Below are 13,934 nucleotides of genomic sequence, written 5' to 3' on the forward strand. Positions count from 1 at the left end.
ATGCAGAAAAAGTTTAATTCTAGTCCGGACAAAGTTTAATTAGTAAATATTGTTACCCAACTATTCATATATTCAATTCCAAATATAAAACATGAAAATGATTCTAATTGATCATGTTTTAGATTATTAACATCATTGTTTCTCTTTAGTGAATGAAGCTAAAATTTTACCACATAGTTTTACATCTTAGAAATATTCAATTTTAGAGCACAGCAGTTGAGCTCTGGGCTGCGAGGCTGCCTGCAGCCTCTGCAGCACCGGTTCATTCCCCAGCCGCCATTGAGGGTCCCACCAAAAAAAAAAAAAAAAAAAGAAATATTCAATTTTACTATTACAATAGGTAAATAGAAGAAAATTTGAATTCCATTTGTTTCTATATTTTCCCAAGTTTGGGGGCAGGGAAAACCAAACAAGTTAATGGACTTTAGTGGCAAGTATCTCCATTTACAGAAAGACAATTTCCCAACTGATCACCAGAAGGGTAACAGCCTTTCCAAGGAGTACTTCAATTTGGGGAAGGGAGTGGCCAAGGTAAAGGCATCAAGTAAAGTCACCTCCCTAAAATGAGAACTGCTATGGAAAATTTCTACTTCAACACTGATTTGGAGAATTTGAGGCCTCTGAAAATTTGAGGGTCTGGAGAATTCCAATACTCAGTTGTGTATTGTTAAGGTATATTAAAAATCACCAAGATGTCAAATTTTCTGAATGTAAAAAGCTTAACTATACTGTGTCGGGACACCCAACACAAGATAATAATAAACCCAAGATAATAATAAACTCCTGAGCCTGCGAATGAGATGGGATAGCTAAAATCAGTTCAGGATTATTTTTTTCTCAACAATGAAGTAGCTGCCACACCCAGAAGACAGTGATGAAGATGGGGGGTCAACAGCCTTTGTGTCTGGTGCTGACTGTGCCCCAAACTCTTCATGTCCCATTGACTATTCACACAACTTTTCGGGGCCTCATATTCTTCTTTTAAATGTTTTGCTAGACAAAGTGGTGTTGAACTCTATGATCTCTAGATGCCTTTCAACCTTTAATTCTACATACTAACTCAGACTGATATCAAAGAGCAGCATTTACTTAGAGTCTTCTCTCTGCTTCAGTAGAATTGGTAAATTTTTCAATGACTTCACCTCTATTCTAAACACTATATTGGCAGGAGTATGTGCTGATCCAGCATCCTTGATTCTCTGTAGTTCTCATATTTTTTACATTCAAATATGATTTCATGCATTTGCCTAAGTGAATGAGTCATTTTCCAAGAACTCACACCATCACAGATGGTGGAGCTGCCAGGTTTTGCTTCACTCATATATGAGAAAGGTTTTACAGGACTCAGAGATAACTCACTTATCATTTATAGCTTTCTCAGTCACAAAAAGTTGACTTCTTTGCAAAAGTTTTTATCCTAAAAAGCTTTTTCTGTTCACACAGGTCTTCAGGCAGAAATGAAATAACCTAAGGATGTTTTTAACCCTCCTCTATTCTTGTTTTCATTTTTTTGCACAATCAGAAACTAACAATGAAAAAATGACTCCATTAAATTCTTATCCATTTCTATTGTACCTGAAAACAGCACATATAACTTACAGAACTTTAGAGGAATCAGGTTTCATATTTCCCCCTCTATGTTACCACACAGACACACAGAGTCAAGAAATGCCATCATAATTTAGCATTGTTTTAGAAAAGCAAAGCTAACAGAATAGAATTGGTCATAATATACAAATATGCCTATTCTGAAATATCTCAGACGAGGCCACCCAGAACCATCTTGGCCCTGACATGATCTGCAATCACATTACCTGCAACTGGCGATAAACAAGAGTGAGAAGAGACTATATAAACCACCCAGAAGTTCCACAGATCCACGAGCAATCATAAACTGCATTTTAAGTCACCAAGTTTTGGAGTGATAGGTCATGAAGCAACAGCTAGCTGATTTATCAGTGGTCTGACTTTAAAAAAGAGGAGGGCCTCTCTAGTGGCGCAGGTGGTTGTGCACCACACTGTGAAGCTGTCTGCAGCCTCTGCAGCGCGGGTTTGATCCTGGCCAGCCTGGAGAGAATCCCACATGGCACAGCAGACCTCTCCTGTCTCGCCTGCTGCTCCCATCAGCAGTATATTTCTTCAGTCTGCCTGTTCTGTTCCCCCCTCTGTCTCCAGTGAATCCTCTCACCCTCCCGCACATCTGGCTTATACCCCGGTTCTTGTATAAAAATAAATAAATCTTTAAAAAATAAATAAAAATTAAAAAAAGGAGTTGAGCAATTGTCTTGATTGTTACTGTGTTCAAATAAAATGAGACACATGTGGCTGCTATATTTAGATATGTAGAGATGGAGCTTGAGGAGAGAATGTGGTAAGAAAGTGAGAACTACTAGCTATAGATGATCATAAAACTATAGGAATCATCAAAGAAGTAGTTATATAGGTTGAGGGATATATGTGTCAAGTGTGTGGGAGCATATTCAAAGGCATACATTTGCCTAAGTGAGTGAGTCATTCTGAAGTTCCATTACAGAAGAAAATATTTCTATGAAGACTTATGAGAACTATTGTAGAAGCAAAATCCCTGAGAATGTGAGAATAGGATTCAGAAGAGTCAGTTGTAGATAAGAGTAGGAACACAGGGACATAGCTGTTTACATGGCTGTTTACATGTAAGTTTAGTAGTAGAAAGATGGGAAAATGCTTGTTTGATTATTGCTGTTTTCAAAATAAATGAGAAAAATGATAGTCTGAGGGTGAATAGACAAGGAGAGGGGTAAAATGGTGGTTGCAGAAAGATGATGTGTAGGGAAATATAGCAGGATTGCCAGCCAGTGCTAGCAGAATGACCAAATGAGATACACTGTCATACTTTTACAATGGCATGGAGTCAGTGGCATGCTTTCTTCTGGTAGTTGTGAGCTGCACAGGTGCACACAGACACCAGGCAAATAGTCTAATTTCACCATTAGACTCAATAGCAAAACCTAAGATCAGTTCTCTTGCCTGCTTCCCTTAGTTCTAAAGTTGATCTAAGACAATTCTCCTTAAAATGGATAGTATAATCCTAAAAATAAGGAAAACAAAACATCAGAAGAATACAGAAGAATCTAAGTACATAAGAATCTAAGCACACAGGATGTTAAGCATTTAATTATTCTAACTGATTAACTGGTAGAAATATGGCTGCTTCTATTTCTATGTTGCTTTCCTATTTCCTGTTCTCCCATCTCCACTTTTTGGGGATGCTGGATGTTGGTGCTAAGGGAGGTACTAATAGAGTGAGTTTCGCTACTCATTTCAAAGAATGGGCTAAAGGAGCTACTTACTAATGACAATGAGTGGATCTTACATCCTGTGCAACATTAGCCATTCATTTACTTATTCAATTTTTCAACCAAGATTTTTGAATGCTATTGAATCACACATATGGCATTGGTATTGGTAGTACAATCGTGGCTATAAATTGACAATTCCCATATCCTTATTCCTATCACTAATAATGACCATGGTTCTCATTTCCAGTTTAAGACGAGGGACATTTGAAACGCATGGAAATCCCTGTGTACCTCAAATCAGTTAAGCCCCTGCTATGACACTGTGAGCAGAAACATATTTACTATTACTGCTATTAAAGAGGCAGTAGAGCATAAGATTCAGTGATTATCCCTGGAACCAGACTCTCTGGATTCATATTCCAGCATCACATCAGATACATCTCTGTGACCTTAGGCATGTTACTGACTTTTCAGTGTTTTAGTTCACTCATCTGAAAAACAGAATAGTAAAGTGTTACCACAGAAAATTATTGTATTAAATGTTCAGAATGTTACCTGGCACATGATGAGTGTTAAGTGTTTAAAATAATAATGGTAACCATTATTATTAAGTTGAAAAACAACCAGGCCAAATTATCTGATCTAAGAATTGGAGTATGGAAGGGGGCAGTAAACTGGGGAATGACAGAAGACCACTGTAATTCACTTTTGCAGCCAATTTCAATAGACTCTTGGGGAATTATCTCATTTTGGAAGTAGATTAAACTGTTTCCCTTCAGTTTAGTAGAAACCAAGAGAACAGAAGTTTGAGCGTCTGTTTTATCATGTTAGCACTTCCATTGAAAAAGCATCTACAACTGTTAACTTGTTACCATTTTTATTAATGTGTAATCAATTAATAAGAACATATGTGTTCCACAGACAAATACCAAAGATATTTAAATAGAGTTACAGTGAACATGAGAACCTTGCCAATATTCCAAAGACCTGTTTCCTAGTGGATTTCACAGTTTGTAGTCACAGTTCAGAAAGATGCTTTCCTAAGCAAAAAAAAGTAAATATGTCCAAACACCCCAAATAAAACCACAGGCACAGAATGTTACGTACATGCAAGTCTGTACAAGAGACAAGAAACTTTACATGGTGATGAGACAGGAGTCAGCAAGGTTTGAAAGAACTGTGATTTTGCTGAATGAAACTTGCATATGCCACCATTTATGGAAGGACTTTCAAAATTTTCTGTAACCATACAGAAAAGAAAGAGGAACACCAGAGCAATAAACATACACCGACAGAATAGACAGAAACCACTGCCCATTCCACGTGAGAAATGACTAAATGTGTTCAGTAAAAATTAACCAGCCATTCTCTTCACTCAATTTTAGCCTCGCTAAAGGTGAGAAAGTAAAAACAACAATGTTAGCAGCAGCACTGATATATGAAATAATGATATTAAAGCTGGTTATTTTAATAATATACTATTCTCTTTGCCTAGAGTTGCACTTCTATCTTTTACCTGCAAAAATCTACTTGCTTTTCAAGGTATTATTTAAAAGTTTGTCTAAGTTGTAAAGTTTTATTTTGCTCCCTTGGAAAGGTGTCTATTTTCAACTTGGTGACATACAGCTCTGCTCACAGTCTCCTTTATTTCAGCCCTGGACCATGATTTCTCAAGGACAGAAGCTATTTCTTGCTCATCTTTATCTTCTAAAGGCTAACACACTATTTGGCATATTGTATTGGTTAATGATTAATAAACAAATTTTATGGTCTTAGTAGTTCTTGTGGAGAAAATAGCTTCTCATGAATACTGCAACAGGAATCTCATAGAATATCTTCAAATCTCCTCTTGAAGGAAAGTAAGCTAGAAAGACAGAGAAGGCAAAAAACATGATGCTGACTAGGAGCTAGCCTGATAAATGTGGAGGCAGGGAGGATGATGCAACAACTAGAAAGAAAAACACACAAAGACCCAGAGTTGGAAGAGAATGTGATGCAGATGTAGAAAGCTAGAGAATTGCATTTAGGAGAAGAAGGTTTTGCTACTGGAGAGGTTAGAAGGGCGGTTTTAAAGGGTCTTTTAAGTCTTGCTATGTAACTTATTCTTTATCAGGAATGGATGAGGAGTCACTGAGCAGCTGGAAGCAGCAAGGTTATACAATAAGAATTGTTAATGCATTGATTAGAGAGCATTCGTGAATTAGAAAGAGGGGCAAGACTGAGAACCATGGCAAGTGAGGAGGCCATTGTAGTAATCCAAGTGGGTAATAAGTAGGTCCTTACCTATAGCAGCATAAGAGGACAGATAGATAATAAAGAGGTAGAACTAACCTGACTGAGAACTGACTAGATGTGAAAAGAAAAGAGAATATGATTGAAAACTAAAGACAACATTTCAAGAAGAATTCAAGGTAAAATAAGACTGTGGGCACTGAGAAGAAACAGTGCTTGAGGAAAAGAGGAGAACCTGCACAAGTGGACTGAGCAGGCATCCCAACTGGCTCATGTGAGACATTTGTCCATTTGTATGTGTTTGCCATTTCTTTGTTCCTTTTTTAAAAAAATCAAACTTTAGGGCCTCCCTCGTGGAGCAAGGGGTTAAGACGCAACCTATGAAGCTAACCGAAGCCACTGCAGCATGAGTTTGATCCCAGGTCAGGGAGCTACACACATGGTGCAGCAGACCTCTCCTGACTCGCCCGCTGCTCCCCTAAGCAATGTGTTTCAGTCAATCTGCTGTCTGTTCCCCGCTCTCTCTCTAGTGAATCCTCTCACCTCCTGCACCTCTGGCCTGTACCCCAGTTCTTGTATGCATAAATATATCTTTTAAAAAAATGAAAAAATCAAACTTTATTGACTTACCATTGATTTACAGAACTATATAATTTGGGGAGTATGCCTTCACATCTCCACAAGCTCACCATTCACTGTTCCACCACAAGGCTATCATGTCATAACCCCCAAATCCCTCCTCCCTTCTCTTCATCTCCTCCCCTCTGATAACAGTCATATTTTTCAGAGTTTCAGAGTGATTTGTGTTATGTTTTGCCAGTTTGTTTTCTTTGGTTATTTATATTCCATAAATGAGTGGAACCATCACTAATTGTCTTCATTCTCTGACTTATTTCACTTAGCATAATCGCCTCAAGTTCCATCCATATTGTACCAAAAGGTAGAATTTCATCTTCTGTAACAGCTGAGTAGCGTTTCATTGAGTATATGTCAATGTCTTGGTTATTGTGATAATGTTGCTATGAACATAGGGGTGTACAAATCTTTTCATATTAGCATTTTCATATTCTTCAGATAAATACCAGTAGTGGTATTGCTGGATCATATGGTATTTTCACTTTAAATTTTTTAAAAGAATCTCCATACCATTTTTCACAGAGGCTATTCCAATTTACATTCCACTAGGAATGTCATTAATTATTATTAATAGTCTAAATTGTTATAATTTTTCTCCTTCACAGATGATTTTCTTTTTTATGACATATTTGCCAACATTTTTCTTTTCACCCTCAGTGTATCTAAAAGCTCTTGCTGTAGTCTGTTAAAAGGCTGTGAGAGGGCCTCCCCAGTGGCGCAGCGGTTGAGCGCTGGGTTGTAAAGCTGCCCGTGGCCTCTGCGGCCCAGTTCGATCCCCGGCTGCTCCCCGGCCACTGGAGGAGGATCCCACATGGCGCGCAGACCTCTCCTGCTGCCCGCTGCTCCCCTCAGCAGTGTACTTCTGTCCTTCTGCCTGCTCTGCTCCCCGCTCTGGCTCTGGTGAATTCTCTCACCCTCCCGCGCTTCTGACTGTACCCAGTGCATGTATTTAAAAAAAAAAAAAAAAAAAAAAGGCTGTGAGAGAGGACTAGGTGCTAAACAGCTGCTTAATTGTAAGTCTCTTAGTTGAAATCCCAGCTCTGTCACACCAGGTTAGCCCTTAGCATGTGAGTGCAGCCCTGCAAGACTTGGTTACTTTACTTTAAATAAGAGAACATAATGCTGAACACAAACATTCTCTGTAAACATTAGATAAAGCAAAAAATAAATAAAGAGCCTAGTATGAAACTGGCTACATAGAAGCTGAAAAATGTATTTCTTTCCTTACATTCACTTTCTGTTAGAAGCAGTGTCTCATCTATCTCAGACATCTGCTGGTTTTTTTTTTTTTTTTTTTTTTTTTTTACAGTCTAACTTTAGCTTTTATTTTATTTTTTTTAGTGTCTTTTTTTTTTTTTTATAAATTTTATTGTTATATTCCCCATACAATTGCAGCCCCCCATTCTGACCCCAATCCCTCCCCTCCCGCCCCCGCCCCCCTAAAAGTGTCTCTGGTTCATAGTTTTTTGTTGATTTTGATTTTCACTTTCTTATAGTTATTCATTTTCCTGGTCCCTTATTTAAGTTTTCTAGATTCCTGCTATGAGTGAGACCATCCGGTATTTTTCTTTTTCTTTTTGGCTTATTTCGCTGAGCATGATCCCTTCCAGCGCCATCCATGTTGCAGCAAATTGCATGTGTTTATCTTTTTTGAATGCTGAGTAATATTCCATGGTATATATGTACCACATCTTCTTGATCCAGTCATCTATTTTTGGGCATTTGGGTTGTTTCCAAAGCTTAGCTATTGTAAACAGTGCTGCTATAAACATAGGGGTGCAGGTGTTCTTTGGAATTGATGTTTCTGTGTCCTTTGGGTAAATACCTAGGAGTGGAATTGCTGGGTCATATGAAAGCTCTATGTTTAGTAGGTCCAGAAATCTCCACACAGCTTTCCACAGTGGTTGGACCAGTTTGCACTCCCACCAACAGTGCAGAAGAGTTCCTTTTTCTCCACACCCTCGCCAACATTTGTTGTTGCTAGTTTTTTTAATATGTGCCATTCTCACTGGTGTAAGATGGTATCTCATGGTAGTTTTGATTTGCATTTCCCTGATGACAAGTGATGTTGAACATTTTTTCATATGCCTGTTGGCCATTTGCATTTCCTCTTCAGAGAAGTTTCTTTTAAGCTCTTCTGCCCATTTTTTGACTGGATTATTTTCTTTGTTGTTGTTGAGTCTCATCAGCTCTTTGCAGATTTTTGTGATCAGTCCTTTATCATTAGTGTTGGGTGCAAAAATGTTCTCCCAGTTGGTGGGGTTTCTCTTTGTTTTTGTTATTGTCTCTTGCTGTGCAAAAGCTCTTTAATTTGATATAGTCCCAGCTGTTTATCTTGGCCTTCACTATCACTGCTTTGGGTGATGTGTCTGTAAAGATGTCTTTGATGTGCAAATCACGTAGTGTTTCGCCTATATTTCCTTCTATATATTTTATGGTTTCAGGTCTTAAGACATCTGCTGGTTTTAACCAGCATAAGACATTTCTACTTTATCAGAGCTTTATTTCCACAACCCTTTCAAATATCTTTTAAATTCCCTTGTCCTCAAGGCCTACATACATTTTAAAGTATCAAGTGCCTTGATGGCTTTTTGTGGCTACCCATCCATGTTTTCCATTTCAAGTCACTGACTTTCATCCTTCCTCTGCCATTTTCATTGCCATGTCCTTTCCTTGGGTCACCAAATGTCCTATTGTTTTCAAAACATTCCTTTCCTTTCAACAGAGTAATCTATTTTCACTTGTCATACTACCTAGAAAACGGAATGCAAATTTTGACCCTAGGTCTTGGGATCCCAACCTTTCTTTTTTTTTTTTTTTAAAGATTTATTTATTTATTTATCTATCTATTTATTTATTTATTTATACAAACAAGCACTGGGTACAGTCAGAAGCACAGGAGGGTGAGAGAATTCACCAGAGCCAGAGCAGGGAGCAGAGCAGGCAGAAGGACCAAAGTACACTGCTGAGAGGAGCAGCGAGCGTCAGGAGAGTTCTGCGCGCCATGTGGGACCCTCCTCTGGTGGCTGGGGAGCAGCCGCAGCCGGGGATTGAACTGGCGCTGCAGAGGCCCCGGGCAGCTTCGCAACCCAGCGCTCAACCACTGTGCCACCGGGGAGGCCCCCAACCTTTCTTAAAGTTGAATCACATGATGTTATAAAGCGATTGTATATTAGTCAAGTTCAGAGTTGCCACGGAGGACAGACGTGTGCTCTGTCTTCTCACTGACACTCCTTTAGCTTTGTAGGACCACCAAAATGCCTCTATCAATCCACTATATACAACAATAATAAAGTTATATAATATTTCTTAATCAGCAAGGACAGAAGTAATATGTTTTTTCTTTACTTCAATTTTCTATTTTTGGGGGTATTTTTTCTTCATTAATTTAAACAGTAAAAAGTCTAAACTAACAGCCTTCATTGGTACCTTTACTAGCATAATATTTCCATATATTCTTTTTCCATAATTTTAATAGTATACCTTTAATAGCCAAGGATAACTTGAATAATATTTTCATTTTTTTGATCACTCATTATAGTTTTCTTTTGCTAGATTTTTTAATTTACCTTGACAGCTTTACATGTTTTTTCCTCATCTCTTATTTTTGCTGAAGATATACTGCCTGTATTCAGAAAGTTATTTTTCTCTCTATTTTACAGATTAAAAAATCAAGGCTCCAAAAATTTAAGTAACTTGCCAAAGGTTACAAAGCTATTAAATTTGTAGAACCAGAATTTTAACTCATGTCTATTAATTTTTATAACCCAGTGCCCATTATGTTAGACAGTTACACAATCTGAACTCCACCTGAAGCAAGCCTGGGGCACAGGGAAAGAGAAAACTATTCCCAAGGAGGTCTCCTAGGGCATCTGTTGGGCAGTGAAGAAGGTGTGCACCTCATCTTAGAGGTCATTCATTTACTGAGTTCAGTTCAGTAGCCAGGGAGTGCAGCTTCTTGTTGATACATTTGAGAAGCAGTTGGCGTTGGCTTTACTGGAAGTATACTGGTACAGTATACAAAGCAGAATAAGAGAGAGGAGGTTGCATTATGAAAACAGTGGCTCTAACTATAAAGATGAAAGTTAAGCAAACTTTAAGAAGGTGATATTTGGAGTGTGATAGATTGCTTTGTTGTCCAAAATATATCTTTTTTTTTTTTTAGACTTTTTTTAGGGGCATGTTTTATTTATTTGTTTGTTTGTTTACACAAGCACTGGGTACAGTCAGAAGCGCGGGAGGGTGAGAGAATTCATCAGAGCCAGAGCGGGGAGCAGAGCAGGCAGAAGGACCGAAGGACACTGCTGAGGGGAGCAGCGGGCGGCAGGAGAGGTCTGTGCGCCATGTGGGCCCTCCTCCGGGGGCTGGGGAGCAGCCGGGGATCGAACCGGCGCGGCAGAGGCTGCGGGCAGCTTCGCAACCCAGCGCTCAACCGCTGCGCCACCGGGGAGGCCCCCAAAATATATCTTGCCTTTCTTTTCGAGATTGTAAATATGTCATTAGGATTGCGATGGCTTGTTTTAACTAAAGAAATGTGAGTAGAATAATGTACCTGTTTCTGAGAAGAAAGCTTAAGAGTCATGTTTGTTAATGTTTTCCCTATATATTTTTGTTTGCTGTGGTATCAGTAATGTCCAGATAAGGATGATCCTTCTATTGGGTTTTTCTCTTTAAAGTCATTTACTTACCTCCTTCCTAGACGCTATCTTCATATTTTATAAGGTAGCACTTACCACTATTTTCTGGTATCAAGGGAAAATAAATAAGCCAATGAGATATTTACATTTTCTCCTTTGAATTTTGTTTTTTTAACAGAGATAACAATACTAAAGTCCAGAGAGGTTAAGTAATTGTTCATCACAGAAGCAATAGCTGTTCAAACAGGGACACATATTGAGAATGTGATGTGATTCACTAAACTGCCTCATTAGCTATATTACCTTTTCTCATTTGGAAAACTGGGACCACCAGAGGAGTTCCCTTTGACTCCCCACAGTTGGGAAGATTCAGTGTTTGACATTTGCCCAGAGGTAGGATATCCATTCTGCATTCCCATAGTGCCTTATAGATGCACATCTTGAAAATTCTTTTTCTTATGACTCACCAGAAGGGACTTTCTATTTTTAGCCACTTAGGAATCCTAAATTCAGGACCTACATCTAAATAAATTTTACTCCTTGTATCCATTTTGTGCTGCCTATTGAATTAAGACCATGTTTTTCTGCTTTCAGAATTTTAGAGGCTGTATCAGAAGTATACTATTTCCATATTTACAAAATGCTAGTTTCAATTCTCTGAAGGCTCATTTCCTTTCCACTTCTTAAGTGTGAAACCTTACCCTTGGCTCTGGTTGGAGAGCTCTTCCTCTCTCTGGCTTGAGCCTGAGTCCCATCTACTGGCCTATTATTCTCATTTTCCTTTGCTTTTCCCTTCATTCAATTCTATGCAGCTTTCCTTCCTCTTTACTTTTCATCCTGTGACTCAGACAAAGCATCTCTCATGAAGTGCTCTCTGTTCTCATGCCCCATTTTCTCCCTGCTGCTCTCCTCAAACAACCTCCTATTTACCCTCAGCTATTGTATCTATTTCCTTTGTTTTCCTACCACAACCAGAATTCCATATTCTTTTTTTTTCTCTCTCACTTCAAGAAATCTCTTTTCCTGCCTCTTCCCCTCCACCACTCACACCTCCCTCCCCCACCTCACAGTCCCTGCATTCAGGTGGGTTGATACAACTTGCTCCAGTGTTTTCGATCAGAACTTAAGCAGGCGTAGCTGGTTCTGAATACCTTTTTCTCCTAATAAGGTGTGGAAATTTGTCCTTCTTCACCTTCAAGGTTATAACCAGTATCACTTTGACAGGAGACTCTACAATGTGCTTGCTTTCCACACCTAAATTGCTCTGTGACAGCCCAGCAACCAATGATGATAACCTCATTTGTCCTATGAAAGGCAGACCCTTCCCTCTTTTTTACTGAAAAGTTACTTGTGATTAATAATGTGAGTTGGAGCCAGCTCTTCTCCTTTAACTGTTGCTATTTTCTCTTCTTTCTTAAGACCTCCCTGTACTCAATGCTTTCTCTTCCATGACTCCCACAAACCAAGTACCCAGGGCCATGAAAATTTCTCTATATGCTCAGACTTGCATCCCCCTACTGCAAATTTTCCCTCCACATTCTTAAGTTACAGCTGTATAATATGGCTAATGCTATACATTAATGGATACAGTCATGTTGTGACTTCCAGGTGAAAATGAAACAGCCTGACTAAGCCATTTGGTGATTACAAGAAAAACAGGCCCTCTATTGATCATGACCTCAGGCCACACATTGCGAGTCCTATCTGAAGGCTTTTCTGCCCACATCACGAATAAGTGAACTTGGAAACCAATCCAAAAGTGTCACCACAACTGACTTAACCTCTGACCATCTCCTTGCTTGATCCTTCAAAACGGCCCTGTGCCCTGACCTTGTGGGTAAACACCTTGGGACTGAAATTTAGTCAAGTGTCATTGCTGGTGTTTTAATAATTACATACTATTACGCTGGAGTGTGTGTGTGTTCAATCCTCTAATTAGACTGAATGATCCTTAAAGGAAGATTTCTAGCCCCAATATGTTAGATATTTCTTGCCTGTAAAATGAACCAATAAAATGTTTTTCTGAAATTTTCTAATGCCTTATTTATTTTATTCAAAACACACTTGTTTTTCATTAGATCAAAGTACAGGATTTAAAGGGTTTGAAAAAAGTCCTCCAAGTTAACATTTTGAGGTTTTTTTTTTTTTTTTAGCATTTTTTTTTTTAAGATTTATTTATTTATTTATACAAGCACTGGGCACAGTCAGAAGCACGGAAGGGTGAGAAAATTTGCCAGAGCCAGAGCGGGGAACTGAACAGACAGACTGATGAAATACACTGCTGAGGGGAGCAGCGGGTGCAGCAGGAGAGGTCTGCGTGCCATGTGGGACCCTCGTGGCAGCCAGGGATCGAACCGGCACTGCAGAGGCTGTGGGCACCACTGGGGAGGCCCAACATTTGAGTTTAAAACAAAAATAATCTTCACCACAATCTTATGAAATAGAAATCATTGATAGTCTCATTTTATATATTAAGTAATCACAGCACAAAAGGTTTAAGAAATTAGTCCCAGGGCCTCCTCTGCTAGTGCAGCGATTGAGCGCTGGGCTGCAAAGCTGCCCGCAGCCTCTGCGCAGACCTCTCCTGCCGCGCCCACTGCTCCCCTCAGCAGTGTACTTTGGTCCTTCTGCCTGTTCTGCTCCCCGCTCTGTCTCTGGTGAATTCTCTCACCCTCCCGCGCTTCTTACTGTACCCAGTGCTTGTATAAATATATCTTCAAAAAAAAAAAAAAGCTTTAAAAAAAAAAAAAAAGAAACTGGTCCCAAATTACACAGTCTCAAAATGGGGCAGGTAGGATTGGAATGCAACAATTGCCTGTGGATAGCTTTTGAATCTATGACGACGTGACTATTGAACCCTGAATGTCCAGAGAGTCAGTTATCAAGTGAACTAACACATGATACATTTACAAAATGAGGAATCTCTAGCTCATGGTCCTAGTATAGATATTATATAGAATTACAGATACCAATTTCAGCTCTCAAAGGCAAAATACTTTGTTTTACTCCAGTTCTCTCTAAATCTGATTTGGGTCCCTGTCTTCCTAACAGGACCTCAGTCTCAGTCATTTTGGGGTGCTCACTTTTGTCTGAGGTTAGAACCAAATTTTAGGACTTGTCTAGTGTCAAGCAGCAAGAGAAAGACACCCAT

Source organism: Talpa europaea, assembly GCF_964194135.1.
Source record: "Talpa europaea genome assembly, chromosome: 10".
Taxonomy (NCBI): domain Eukaryota; kingdom Metazoa; phylum Chordata; class Mammalia; order Eulipotyphla; family Talpidae; genus Talpa; species Talpa europaea.